The following is a 15,962-nucleotide window of genomic DNA, read 5'->3' as shown; positions in this document are numbered from 1 at the left end:
CTGGACTTTACTCTTATTTATATTATTAATGATACGTAATTTTATAAGGTATTTTATATATTTACTGTTTTAGTATTTTGCTGTAAACTGCCCAGAGTCCCTCTGGTGGGAGGAGATGGGTGGTGACAAATTTGATAAAAAAATAATTTAAAAAAAGGAACATGGTTTTAGTCATGTGGTTGCAGTTTGTTTGTTTGTTTGTTTTTCAAATTTCTATCACCGCCCATCGCCCTCAGAAAGACCATCACCACGTTTTTTGACCACACTGTAGATGTCCTGGACCAGATCAATAGCTGCTGTTGATGAGTTCTGCAGAACATGACTGCTGTAAGTCAGGGGCTCTGTGCATCCCCCAGCTGTTCCTGTACAACTCCCAGCAGCTCCCATCTTCATGGCCAACAGTGAAGGCAGCTGGGAAATGCAGTTAGCAACCCCATCCAAGAATCACAGATTCCTTTTCTTTTCCCCCTCAGGATTCTTGGATCTGCAGAAGACTGATGGGTGGCCTTGTCCACTTGGAAAAGTAGGGAGGCCAAATACAGTGGCCCTCTGAATTGATCTTCCAGCTGAGTTATTAGAACAGCAGCACCTCACTCATCAACAACTGCTGTCCTTCCTTTAATACAGTGTTTCTCAACCTTAGCAACTTGCAGATGGGTGGACTTCAACTCCCAGAATTCCCCAGCCTGCATGAAGTTGAAGTCCACCTGTCTTCAAATTGCTGAAGTTGAGAAACCCTGCCTTAATACATAAAATAGATAAAATGTTGTGCATTAATACACAGAATGGTGGGAAAACCCCTTTAGTCCCCTGAGTTCCTATTCTGGTTCTCCACCTGTCAAACTAATCATGTGTAAACTTCCTTCCCACTAACCCAAAGTTCTGTTGATCTTAACTTTTTGGATATCTTCCAAGGCACTGGGATAAATTAGCTCATCCTGTATGCTCAATGGGTTGGTTCACAGAGGATCAGATCAGCTACTGGATTTTCACCCCTTTGATTTGAACAGCAGCCATATGCAAACACACATGACCGTAAATGTGAACTTGGATTTTTCTGCCTTTAAAAAACTTCTGTGACAGTACTTCAGAGGAGAAGGTTGGGCCAGGGAATATAATATTTCATGTGCAAGAGTTTCACAGCAATGAAGGTTTAGTGAAGTATATGACCCACAGACCTATTTGTACAATGACCTATGTCATGGATTATTGAATAAACTATAATAGTTGGCTTACCTAGGAGGCTTAATCAAACAAACCACATTATTATGGGTTAGTGAGATATGTGAAATGTGTTGGCACACATTAGCTGTCATATCAGAAACACCCTTAGTCACCTCAGCAGGTTATGAACAGGCTGTTTTATGAAGCTGTGTTCATTGGAATACATTTACATAATCAAATTAAACATCAAACCAACCAAAAAGATTTTAAACCTTGATAACAGCCACAAAGAACAAGTCAGACATTACCCCAGAGGGAAAACCCTTTGAAATATTGGCAGAAAAACATTAAGAAAAGGAGGACAATTAAACCTGTTGACCAAAGAACTAAATTTGAAACTCATGAATTTTTAAAAAATAGTCCTGGCAAATCTCCAGGTAGAAAGTCCACTTGGCTGCCTGGGATATAAAGCCAGTTGTCAATATTGCATTTTCTTTATCTAATGTTGAATACAGAGCAACCAAGAGAAAGACTCTAAAATGGGGCTTTGCAAAGAAATGTTGGCTTAGATCTCAGAACGCCCATGAGGCTGTAGAACATTCTTCTCCAACCTGTTGGTTTCAACTCCCAGAATTCTTCCCACCTCAAATCAAATCAAATCTTTATTACGGTCATAGACCAGCATAACCACCTTGGTACTTAGGAATTCTGGGAGTTTCAAACCCGCTAAATCTGGGAAGTGCCAGGTTGGAAAAGTTGGTCTAGGCCCTCATTGCATTCTTCTACTCTGGAAGTAGAACAGAAGAAAGCATGGCAAAAGCCACAGCAAAACCTGACAGTTAGGCCTTTAAGTCACTCAATCTCCAGTAAATGGCAGAAACAGAATAGTCTTTATTATTCCTCAAGATCAGATATTTCAGTAGGTTAATCACTAAACTTCTTATCTAAGCAGAATCAGTAAGTTCCTCAAGTACTTAAATGCTGTTCTGTGGTGCACCACGTTTACCACAGGGTTTACCATCAGATCCTTTTGCAGCAAGAGGACCAGAACACCATCATGGGGCTGCCTTTGAAGGCTACCCAGAAACTGCAGTGGCTACAAAATGTACAGCCTGCTTTTTAGCAGGAGAGGTCCCCTTCTCACATACAACACTTGTGTTCCAAATAGGCTTCCAAGTTCAGTTCAAAGTATGGTGTTGACCTATAAAGCCCAAGATGCCCAGGAACCATCTGCCCCAGTACAACTTGCTTGTCCAGTCCATGTGTCCCAAGTAGCTATGTTGGGGATCCCCCACCAGGGAGATGTGGGGGAGGAGCCAATTCTTCTCAATAAAGGCACCATCTTTATGGGCCCAAACTCTTCTGGAGATTTATATGGCACCCTCTCTTCTGACATTCGGGAAAGTAGTGAAACCTACTGTTTCACAAAGCTTTTAATGGCTGAGATGAAGGTTACAAGGGGAAACTCTAATTTTTGTTATGATTCTTTTATTTTATTCGTGTGTTACATTCTGCTGTTTATAATATACACTGTAAACTGCAATGAGTCTTATGGTAGTTGGTGGTATAGAACTATATCACACAATATAATATAAAGGTGGGTGATTCTCTGGAAGGTGGTTTTCCTGCAATCATCACTCGGTCTGGGATTCCCTCCCCAGCGAAACATGCTTGCCATTTACTTCGTTCTCTTTCCACTTTCAAGCAAATAGCATTTTTTCCTCCCCTTTCTTTTCAATCACTTATTTTAAGATTGAGTTTTATGCTGCAGTAGATTTTTCAAAAATTCATTTTATTCCTGATGTATCACTGTTTATTGTTACTTACTGTTTGTCGTTTAAACATTATTATCAGTTATATTAAAAGCTACTCCAGAAAAACATTCTTTGGAAGGGTAGCATATAAAATTTTTAAATAAATAAAGAGTGGTTGGCCAATGTCCACATGAAGTCTGACTTGAGGCTTGTTTGCACGAGAGATCAAATGCTTGCATGGGAACTCTTCCCAATTAAATTTTCATCCGAATACAGTTTTATCTAAGGCACCATTTGAATCAAATTCATACTTAGCTACTGCATTAACCTTCTGAACTACATTGCTCAAGCAAGGGAGAGTTTGGTGCCAAAATGGTGGGAAAAAAACTTGGAAATTTGGTTAAGCTGTAACTTTGGACTGGCCTTATACTATTTATAGACTTGATTAAGCTATAACTACAGATTGGTATTTATAAGCAATATAATGTATTTTATATATTATGATTATTTTGGATATACTGTTTTATGATCTGTTGTTACAGCAATAAACTTAATATATATACAGACTGGATTACATGCTAAAGCAAGGCAGAGCTTCCTACCCAAGTGGGGAAAAAATGGTGTTTCTAGAAGCTTTTTTAGGAAATTGGTTTTCTTAAAATTGATTTTCTCTGTCTCTCATTCTCTCTCACACACACAGTTTTTTCAATCTGATGTATTTGGAAATTATCATGTCAGGATTTTGTTGCTGCATAAGCAATAAATCTGTTGCAGTTGTCCTCACTATCATCATAATTTTTGGAAACCAGCTCAGAACCACGTGCCTTGCTCTTGAAAGCTTAACCTTTTTAACTCAGGGAACAGGATGAGATTAATATAAACACTTGAACCTGTCCAAATTGGCATTGTATCACTTTTCTCACCCATAGGAAATAATAGGGGGAGAGGTTCTTTTCCTCCTCCCCACCCTGAGTTTGTTTCTTTTTTTAAACTAGATGTCCAAATGGCCACTGTACTGATATGTGAACTGAGGACAAGGTCACCATAAGCAGTCATGTTAGATTAGAAGCACATCCAAAGAGTGAAGAAAGATTTGGCAGTAACCCACACAATTTGCTACTTCGCCTAAAGAAAGAGGCGGGGGGTAGGGGAGAGGGAGGAATGCTGTTTCTCGTAAAGAAGTGTCACAAAGTCAAATCATGCTGATTTAAAATCATCCCTTACCTAGCAATGTTGCAAACTAGCATTTTTAACTGCTCCAGCATCATGACACAGAAGAAAGATCATGAAGAAAGAACAAGGACACATTATATGCTCCTCAAGGGTATAGCCAGACATGTTCATGTCCAAGCTGCAGAGTTTGGAGGCCTCTTGCTGACATAATGGAGATTCCCATCAGAAGAAAAGTCCTACTCAGGTGTCATAGGTTTAATGCATAAGCAACTGACCCTTTAGCCCAGGGTTTCTCAACCATGGTTCCATGGCACCCTAGAGTTCCACAAAAGGTCACCAGGGGTTCCCTGGGAGATCATGATTTATTTAAAAAAAGTATTTCAAATTTGGGCAACTTCACACTACAGAGGTAAGTTTCAATCTTTATTTAAGTCCCTCCGGTGGGAGGAGATGGGTGGTGACAAATTTGATAAATAAATAAATTAATTAATTAATTTAAGAACACTGTTAATGCATATATACAGGCCCGCCCATGAAAAGAATACAAAACTTTTTTAACTTCTGGCCTGCATTTGAGCCTGAATGTGCAGGGGTTCCCCAAAGCCTGAAAAATATTTCAAAGGTTCCTCCAGGGTCAAAAGGTTGAGAAAGGCTGCTTTAGCCTCTTCAATGCTGAGGACAGATTTGGTTACCGACTTCACTTTTCCCAAGTTCTTGATTTACACACGTTGATAACATCTTATGTTTATAAAAGCAAACAAAATTCATGCCCACCTGCATCAGCCAAATTCAATACCTTTGGCCATTCCTACCTACAACAGATGTTCTGTGATCCAGATGTATAAGATGAAGTGACCACTGAGTACAACACCCCCAAGATGATGGAATATCCAGGGATTCAAAATACTAGTTTTTAAGAGCTAGAAACCAAAACCACTCTCCCGAGATCAAAATCATCTGCCATCCTGCCATGTGGCCCCCACACTCCTTTTCTTGCCCCCCCCCACAATTACAACTGCCAAAACTAATGACACAGTTCCTCACCAAACTATGGCAGAAAACACACCAAAATTGTATCACAATGCCTGAAAATCATCTGAACCCAGGAGGAAAGAATGAGAGAGAGGAGAGAGAGAACCTTCAATCTCCTCTCTGCTCCAATTGGGAAACTAAATCCTGTCGACATAAGTAAAATAGGTGGATTCATTTTAAGTATTTTTCCTGGCCAAGAGATTGCTAATCCCTGGACTGGCTGAGTGAAACTACTGGTTTTACTTTAATTTTTTTCTATACTGTTTGTTTGAAGACAACTGCAAATGTTGGGCAGTTCTTCCTTCCAAAAAGGCCACACAAACTTGCCTAATCTCAGTTAATGTCCCAAGTAATAATTGAATAGTGCTGCTTTGCATTAGAAGCTTCAGCATCATTTCATGTTCTAGAAATCTCAAGGTTCAATTCAAAAGTGTAATTGAGTTGTCTAGTCTTAACGCTCCATCAGTCATCGCAAACTAAGCTAATGTAAATTCTAGGGGTTCAGGCTTGCCCACACATACTGATTGCAGGAAGCTAAGAGAAGTGAAGCTCACAAAAACATATGCCTTTTAATAAAATATGTAAATATGAAAAGGTGCTACCAGATGCCCTCTGTTTTCTTCATTCCCGAAGTAACACAACCCTTTAAAACAGAACCAACACATTAACAAACACATCAACTCCCTCTTAACCAAGTCTCTCAAAGATCAGTTCTTAAATATTACCAATTTTCCTTTTTGTTCCTTATCTTCTGGATCTTTACAAAATTCTAGCAGGCAACTTTCTTGTTGCAAAATCCAGAGAAACATACAGATTTTTCAAATCCCACCTTGTACCAAGGGCCGTTGATGAGAATGCTTCTCTTTTCCAGAGTTTCTACACTTTCATTTCTTTCCATGCTTTGCTGACTTTCGGCTTTCCCCAGTAAGCATCAAAGGGTCCTCATAAAGGGAAGCAAAACACTGAAAAAACCTTTTCCGGGGGCACAAGATTTGTAGAACTGCACTGCTTCTGCTAAAGACCCCAGAGAGAGCAGCTGCTGTTGTTTCTAAAGTCCTCTTGGTCTAATCCTTAATTTTCACATCATGCCTTATATAGTTCTTAAGGTGCACAGAACAGCTGGAGGTGCTTTTGGGCCGTCCTCAGTCCTAACAGAAGCTGCTTGTTTCGGATCTTATTTTCCACATCAGCTCTATTTTTAAAAATAAATCAAGTTGCTTGTTTCTTGCTTAGCCTGTGTCACAGCAGACATGTGATGAATGCAAGTTCCCAAAACAAAGGTAATTCAGTAGGTTAGCCAGTCCTGTTTTCAGATACTATATGTGTGTCTATCTATCAGATGCACGGTTGCTTAGCAACCAATCCGTTCACGTCACTGCAGGTAATAAAGTCAACTTACATCCATGCTAGGGATCTGAATGAGTAAATATTGTTGTCAGGGTGAGAAGAACCTCAGAATGGAAGATAATTCATTTCTAAACCTCGTCTTCTGAATCCAAGTATGGTGCCCAACAAAAATACCACATGGTGGCTATGACAAGACTCATGTGGGCCCTCCAAGAATTATTTATTTATTTATCATATTTTTATGACCACCCATCTCCCCCACACGGGGGACCCCGGGTGGTTCACAATAAAAACAATTTAAAATTCAATAAAATCATAAATAATACCAGTAGTCAATAAATAAATTAGCAACTCCTTTCTCAACTCTTTCCTGCACTTTTTCTTCTTTGTTATTTAAACAGGCATATATGTAATAACACATTATCTGTATTTTTAATATATGATGCAATTAGGAGAGGGTGTGATATTTGTAGAGAAGGGAGAATTTGGAGCAGCAGACTTCTTTTGGTATTGCACTGAATAAAAATGAAAACATATAGAGTAATATGAATATGAGAGCCAGTTTGGTGTAGTAGTGAAGGCCCCAGGCTAGAAACCGGGAGGCCATGAGTTCTAGTCCCGCCTTAGGCACAAAGCCAGCTGGGTGACCTTGGACCAGTCACTCTCTCAGCCCTAGGAAGGAGGCAATGGCAAACCACTTCTGAAAAACCTTGCTAAGAAAACTGCAAGGACTTCTCCAGGAATCAATCAGACACAACTGAATGGATTAAAAATATATGAATAAATTTGGTATGTTATATATAAATACACACAATTAGGTGGTAATTCTGGGAGCTTCAGTCTTGAGATCCTAGTTAGGGAAGGCTGTGTTAACACTATCTGGTTTCAAAAAATAGAGCTACCTCCCAAATTACAGAGCTAAACAAGCAGCTATGAACATATAAAGGCCAGTCATTATTTATCATCAGTATTCTTCCATTTTAGCCTTCTTGCATCTGCTAATGTCTGCTGATTTTTATAGCCTGATCAGCATCTATTTTATTTGAGAAGCAATACCTCTCATACAACCAGGAGTTACCATATCAGACTGTCAGTTAGTTCAGTGTCTGTCTATCTGTTTATCCATCCGGTCTCTCCAAAGTGGCAGACATAATTTCCTTGGTTGCAAAGAGACTACAGATCAATCCCCTCCTGTCCCCTATCCTCCAAGAGAAAGTCAGGCTTTTTCACTGAACAGCTGTCTTTGAACTCTGGACTGCTTTCAGGACTAATAGAATGATCCGAGAGCCGCATCAGCTCTTACGAAGTATGTGCTTCAAATCACCTGAATGAAGTGAAAATTCATAGGGAGCAGAGGGTCTCATTTAGATTAACCTTCTAAATCTAGGGTTGAATCTAAACCTAGCAGAAGCAAAGCAAAATTAAGCACCTATCATATTAACATAAGAGCCAAGAGAATTTGGCAGCCATGCAGATTTTCTCCTTTGTCCCATGACAAGCTGCAAATTATAAAAAGTCTTCCAGCAACACTTAAAGGTGCAGGGCTCGATCCTCATCCTATGCATCAGGTATATGCTACCTGGGGCCCTCCAGATATTTTGGATTCTAACTCCTTCCAGCCTCAGCCAGCAGAGCCAACAGCCTAGGATTGCAGGGACAGTAATCCAGAAACATCTGAAACCAGCAGGTTGCAGCCTCAGTGATTCCTTTCTTAACACAGGGAATCAATTTAGAATCACTAAGTGGAAATCTTAGGCAGGTGTTGAAGATCTAGTGTGGCTAACCCAGACCTGGTTTTTTAATGTTTTGGTAAGTGGTCACTACTATAATTACCTTCAGTACCTTCCAGTAATGTTCTGGAGGGCATTGTGAGTAATTACCATGGTGGTTTCTCAGTGTTCAATACTCAGTGTTCAATACCAATATCCTAGAATGGGCTGCCAGAAGCAAAATCATTTTATTTATTTGACTTATATAGATGCCCATATTGTAACCACAACCTTGGCTGACTCCCAAGACAATATTGTATTTATTTTAAGTATTTTAGAATGCTGTTCAGGTCCCCACATCTCCCAAAGATGCAGAGTCAATGTGTGTAGTGTTAAGGTGCTGGATCAGGACTAGGGAGAGCCAGGTTCAAGACCACCTGCATTTGTGGGAATAGACTGGGCTGGTCCCCTTCCCCAGCCAATCCTACTTCACTTTAAGCCTCCTCAGGTTTCTGGAGTAAAGGTGGGATATAAGCCTAACAAACAAGCAAATACTATCAATAAAAATAAATGAGGAAAGGTAGCAATAGTACAAAGAGGCTTATGGCATGGGACTTTTGAAGCCCAACACCAGTCCTGCCTTAGCCTTCGAGCCCAAGGTAGGACACAGTGGAATATAAATGAGGAATAAATCAGTAAAGCCCTCCCATGAAGCTCCCATAGAAATGCCTCTGCACGACGCCCTGGCTCTGCTCAACCATCATTACAAACTCTGTGGACATCACTGGTTGCCTCAATTCAAGGCCAGGTCTTGCTGGCTCGCTGCTCTGGAAGCTGGAGTTCATCAGACCTGGAGGAGGGCACGAGATGAAGAAAGCTGGCCAAAAGCTTCAGCCTGCTAACCCTCATCCCATAATAAACTCTTCCTCCTGAGCCGCTATCAGCTTCTTGTCTCAAGTTGGGGGAGGCTATTTTGGCGGGCAAGGAATCACACTGGTAACACAATGTCCCATCCTCCCTCCCCCAGTGCAATATTGTGAGTTGTTCCCTCTTATCTCTGCAGCTGCTCTGGAGTGGGGGGAGGGCTGTCTTCCACAGTAGGAAGGTCTGAAGTCCTAGTGGAACTGGGGAGTGGGAGACTCCCTTTACCCCCATTTGCAGGCCAAGAATCGGAGTAGTCTTGCTTTGCTCACTTTCCCCTTTCCAATCAGAGCTACCATCTTCAGTCAGCAAATGTGACCTTCCTGCAAGAGTTCGTTTACTGCTCAGAAGCAGGTAATGCTGGGGGGAGTGGAATCTTGCTCAATTGCCTCTTGCTGCAGAAGGAATGAAGCATGTCGTGTTCCAGCAGCTGGCTATCAAACATCAGAATAGAACAACTGAGGCAAGAGAGACAAACTCTGAAGTGCTTTCCAAACTCCTTTTTCTACCTTTTATCCCCCCAGAAGCAGCCAGACATTTCAGAAGGCCTTCCTATAACCCCACTGGTGGTGCAACTAAATGATTTTAGACCCTGGAATTAATTATCTCTTGGGGGGGGCTTCTTTTGAGAGCCTTGTGTATGACTTCAGCTGTAAAATGTGCAACTAACTTATGTCTCCCACCTCACCATTTTCCCTTCCTCTCTGTCCTTCAGTCTCTCTCTCTCTCTCTCACACACACACACACATACATTCCACATTTTACGATTGCTTCTACATACGTCATTATTACAGCAAAACAAAGCAAAAGGTTTGCCAACCTCTCCTCCTGTGCAGCTGATATTTTCAAACACTTCAATCAGAACATGATTGTGATTTAAGAAGAAAAAAAACCCCTCCGTTAACACTGACTTGGACTTAAGCATCATTATGTTGTAGAACAGTCTCATACATGTTTAATATTAATGAATGATCATCTCCAGGCATGGCAGTTGTTTAAAAATAATCATGAATTCAGGGATGTTGGAAAAAGTAACACTGGTCTAGACAAAATGCTTTTGAGAGCTACTCCAACAGAGGGTCCAGGTAGGCAGAGAAGTGACAACTGTGAGTTCAATTGCATCCAGCCACCATTTTAATTTCCCACAGTCCACAAGCTATCACACTGCTCTGGAGGCTTCTGGGAAAATCAGATGATGGTTGATGGCCGCCATCCAGCAGTAAAGCCTCAGGCAAGACTTATGTGTATTTTAATCAAAGAATCCTAAGAAATGTGTTCCCCCCAATGCCTGCCTGGATGCTTAGCTCAACCCTACTTCAGATTTTCCATTACTTTAACCATAAGGAAGGCAATAAACTATTTAAAAAAAAAGAATTGACATTCACAAAAAGTAATTCCATTGTATTTTGGGATGTGACAAAACTATACAGGTTTTTAAAAATTAAGTAATATGCTTGTGGTTTATTCATTTGTTCTCTGCAAGTTCATAACTCTTGTCTTGGCATTATCAGACTGAAAAAAGCCAGAAAGAATGGAATGAGAGGACAGTAAAGAAGAGGGGAACTAACTGTTATGGGTCCTTTGGGAATAGAGCAGGACTATAATTTTAAAATCTAATGCATTATATTACACCATAAATTGCTGAACTGCTCCACAGGTAACTGTTAATTCAGTATGGCTTCTTGCCAGATATGTAGGCACATCTGCGGTCAGGCAGAGAAGGCATGGTGCAGACCCCATCCATGAAAGAATGTCAATTGGCGGGGCCCAGGAAGAGGGCCTTCTCTGCCATGGCCCCCGTTCTATGGAAGAGGTGAGGCCCCCACTCTCCCAGCCTTCGAGAAAGGGGTGAAGACCTGGCTCTGCCATCTCACATAGGGGGTGAGGAGGGGTAACCAACCCTGGGGGTGGTTAGTACCCTGAAGATGCTCCCGTAGATTAAGAACTTTTTAACATCTATGCCTTGGACTATGTTACTTATTTAAGAATGGTTTTATTGTGTTTTTAACTAGTATTTATTCTTGTTTTTATTGCAAACCACCCAGAGTCAATCTGTGAGATGGGCAGTGACTAAATTTGAAATATAAATAAATAAATAAATAGGGCCGTTGATACATTTAGGATCATAGGAGAGAGGTAGCAAGGTTAGATATGCCAGATGAACTTTTCTCTGGCTTAACAATCGAGCCTATGTTGTGGGTATGAGCCTTATTCCACAATGGGGCAGGGTGAATCCAATCTCTTTCATTGCTAGTTCCCACAACAGGACTATTCCTTTCCCTTCTATTGGGTTGTTGTTGTTGCTGTTGTTGGAGATGCCTACATGGCCACATCTGCATGCCTGCATTTATATGCACACACAACTGAGACAAGATGCCTCTGTTTGGGGATTAAGTTTCTAGAGACTTAGGAAGAGAGAGATCTGAAAGCATCATTATTCTGGGAATTCATATAGTTCTACCAAGGGATCCCAAATGAGAAAAATAAGCAGAGTGATTGGGATGTAAACACAGCTTTTGGTCAATGGGGTCAGTAGCACTTGAGCTGGATGAAGGCTGCCTCTGTCCATTGCAAGAAAACAAGGATGCTGTGCTTAGTAAGACGGGTCCTTAAATAAAACAAATTTGCATGTTTTTCTCCCCTGAGAAAAGACAAGTTCTATTTTCTGATCAGCCTACACTGGTCTTAGCCAAATCTCCAATATATGAGCACTGTTTTCTTCCACTCCTTATAAAGAGCTTTGGATCCACATTTTTAACTTGCTCACCAATTCCCTACTGGGTTCATTCATTCTGGGAAGGAAGGAGGCAGCCAGCCAACCTGAAATTTCGAATTGCTTTGTGTTGTTGATAACTGGTTTATTTTGGTTCTTTTTCAAGGTCAGCGGTGGTGTTCAGGGCTTGCTTTATGAATCAATTGACAATCTTTCTCCTCTGCAAAGTAGTAAGAGTCCAGTGGCTCTTACCTTTCTACCCTTCGATGCCACTTTTTATTCCTTGTGTTGATTTCAGGCTAAAAGTTTATTCACCCTTCAAAGCCTAGTTCTCATTGCAAGACAAAGCTGCATTAGCAGGTTGGAGTTCTGGTGACTGAACTGTCTTTCATCCAAAATACTCCTTCTAGGTTGAAAATTAGCATATCAAAGTCAACAGTTTCAAGCGTCACCATCTTCCTGTTATGCTGATTTTCTACAGGAGGGGTGAGAGTGGGCCCTGGCTTGCTGTTCAGTGAGGAACCAAGAGACTGTTAACAGTTTAGAAAATAGCTGATGGATGTTCCTAATGCTAGTTAGTGAGGGTTTAGGAGCTTTAGAAGCTGCTGGTAATTTTAAAGCATCATTCCACATAGAAACTTGGATTGCTTTCAGTACATACAAGCCCCCCTCCCTTTTCATTTCTAAGACCTTTTATTTGTTTATCTATTTATCATAATAAATTAACATAATTGTCATAATTTCATGGAGGAGGGGGAAATCAAGGTAGGCTTGTCTGTATAATAATTAGTTCTATGCTTTGAACTATAACCTATCAAGAGCTACGAAAGAGGGAAAGCATGACCATTTTTGTTTGAAAGAGCAAAGGAAGGCTCAATAGGGGTGCATAAAATTATTCATGGTGAGCTGAAAGGGAATTTTCTTCCGCATAATGCAAGAATCCGGATCACCCTGGATAAGCTGTATCAGGACAGTTAAAGGACCTCTTTAAATTACTACCCAGGCAGAGAAATTCTTTGGTATTTTTACCTACCCATTCTCATCCCATTTGAAATGAAAGAGTATTTACTTCGGACATTTCCTTCAAAGGAGAAGGGAACCTGGATGAAATTCTCAAGAGTGAGGATGGTGTTCTTGGTCTTAAATATGGGATGGACCCACAGAAATAGAGAATATTTCTGCAAACTTTTTGAGAGAGTGCGGCAAATACCACACTTTTGCAGAGATGTCATAGAAGATCTAATTCATGTCACCCAATCCAAAAAATTAGTACAAAGCTCAAAAGACCTGAATAGCTTGGAGAGCAATGTTACATGGTGGCTAAGGTGTTGGGTTAAGTCTGGGGAGACCCTGGTTGAAATCCTCTATTGACAATGGAGCTTCCTGGATAATTTGGGGCCAGTCACTTTCTCCCAATCCTGTCATCCCCACAGGACGGTTGTGAAGATTACCCTTGTAGAAGAAAGTCAGTATGAAAATGCATTAATAAACAACAGACCTCCTTTCCTAGGTAGCTATGTAGGCAACAAAGCCCCTACCTATAGGATGAAGTTGACTGAATGGCTACAGAGAACAGCAACCGTAGTAAATGAGACCCCTGCTTATAGACTGCCCCTCCCTAAGTAGGCTTATCTGGCACTTGTGTGTGTGTTTTTTAAACTATAGATGAAGCTAAGCCTTTGCTTCCAGTACTTTATATTTTAACAGTTTAATCAATAATGTGAATTGAAATGGTGTCCCTGGAGATCTACTTGGCCCCCTTCAAGCTTCTGCAAGGGTTTTTGAAATCATATTTATTATTTGCTTCTTTGTTTCAGTGTAGATGCCGCTCAGCTCCAAACAAACTCTGGGCAACTCTCAATGTAATAAGCAATAAAAACACCACCCAGAACAAAACAAGGTGGGATCCAGTTGCTTGAAACAGAAACAGAGACCCAAACCCCTCCAGCGGGGTCTCCCTCCACCCTGACCTAAATCTTCCTTTTCAAATGGGCCTTTGAGGATTGTGATGCCTAGTGGGTAAAGAGCAGGATGGATGGCCGTCTTCCTATTTTGGATGCATTGCATTGCTTCTTCATATTTCAGGACTGCTCAGCCAAGTTCTCAGTACTATCACCCCATGTTGTTAGAGTGGGCCAGTATAGAAATGTGGCTAATTAATTAACTAATTAACAACAAGCAATTGTTCTGCATTGGCACATTTTTCCTGCGCTCTTTGTTGTAGTTTATCTTCTTCATCTTCTAATTTGTAATGCGACTAGACAAGGTTTCTTTGGGAAGAATGTGAAGTACAGTAAATCAAAAGGCAGTTGGAACAACAAAGATGACTGGCCGTTTCTCTAACGGCTGACGCGACCACACTGCCCTCTAGTGCAACTTCCACCTCCATTTCTTTTCCCCAGTGTGCAACTTTGCAAAAGGAATCGAAACATTATTGAAAAGGAAAGCAAACACCCACTAGCAAGGGTGTCTCCAGGGGGAATCCAAGCTTTTACCTCCGAGCAATTCCACCCTATACCTAGAAAAAGGGTTTTAAAACAAGGTAGGGAGAGAACAGTTAGATTTTTCACAAGCATTCTTTTCAAGGATGTTTAAAAAGCCCTTAAGTGTTGCGTGATAGAGGCAGACTTACAAGATGGCAGGCCATCGGGGGGGGGGGGGGGACAGATCAGGCACAGGAGAGATTGCCTACAGTAATAGCTTTTTTTTCTCCCCCTGCCCCCCACAGAGCGGAGAGATTGGAGAGGAAGGGATTGCAAGAGAATAAGCAGGCACACAATGGGGAATACCCCGGGCTGTTTGCATAATGTGCTCAGGTCTGCTGGCACCAATGCATTGCTTTCAATGTTTGTTCCCCATTGTGTGCCTGCTTACTCTCTTGGAATCCCTTCCTCTCCAATGAATGTAAATACAAACATTAATTCCCTTTTTACTAATTATCCCAGTGCCAGGGTGAGTATTCCAAAGGGTGGGGGAGTGGTCAGGAGGCAAACAAAATCTGAAGGTGTGAAACCGATTATTCTAATCACTTTCGAGCCAGAAAGCCCAGTTGCAATCATGTGATTTCCCACTTAGCAACAAAGTTCCCGGCCCCATTTGTCGCTAAACGAGGACTACCTGGAAAGGTCTTTTCCTGCCTTACTCTGATGCCAGATGTTGAACTTGAGATCCACTGCATGCTAAGACAGAGCAAAGGAGATGCTCAGCTACTGAGCTCCAGTGAAACATGGTCAAAATATTTTGCTCAGGAAGCAGAAGTAAATCTGCCTATTATACAACCTCATAGCACACAAAGAAGCAATACCAAAACTGCACAAATGCAAATGTGTTTTATTGGCATAAATACAAAGAATAAACCCTTCTGGGTAGCATTAGATTAAATCATGTGCATTTCTGCTAAGGATTATTAAATATGTTTGATTTATGTAAATAGATTCCACCAAACAACCTGCGCTGGGTTGGCACCCATCAATGAAAGACTGAAACAAAGCAAAGCAAAAACAAAAAGCGTACAAAATATTCGAACTGTGGAGGTACACTGAAAAAAGTTTTTTTTTCCCAGACCAGAGGTATCTAATCAAAGATTTGGGAAGAAGGAAATTAAAAGGAGACATTTAGAGACTTAATATATAGCAGTGGATATAATTCTTCTGAGGTGATGTGATTACTTAAGTTGGGGGACAAACTCAGACAAGTCATACATTGCTAGGAGAAGCATTTTCCTTGTCCTAGCAATGCAGATCTCTCTCTTGATCCATCTAATAGCCACCCATTCTTGGGAAAGAAAGGTCTATGCACATGACATCCAGAACATGAATAATTTTTACTTTCCTGCCAACAAGCCCATATGTGATCTTTCCCAACTATATATAACTTCTCATTAAGATAAGGCAACTGGAAGTTTTTGGTTGGGAACAATGGGGACTGTAGTCTAATACAATCAATGGGTCTGACAATGTTTACAAAGGTCACCAGTTCCCAAGCCTGGTGTAGTATAGGTTCCATCTGCATAAGGTTTCATTGATAATTTTGTAAGAAAAAGTTAACCTAACCTAAATAGTTTAAAATATAAAATTAGTACAAACCTGGGCCCATCTCTGGTTTTTCTAAGTCTCGCCTTAAATTTCACAGTGTGTAGTATTCAGACCT

Source organism: Candoia aspera, chromosome 13, assembly GCF_035149785.1.
Source record: "Candoia aspera isolate rCanAsp1 chromosome 13, rCanAsp1.hap2, whole genome shotgun sequence".
Classification (NCBI taxonomy): domain Eukaryota; kingdom Metazoa; phylum Chordata; class Lepidosauria; order Squamata; family Boidae; genus Candoia; species Candoia aspera.
This window is presented reverse-complemented; position numbering follows the sequence as displayed.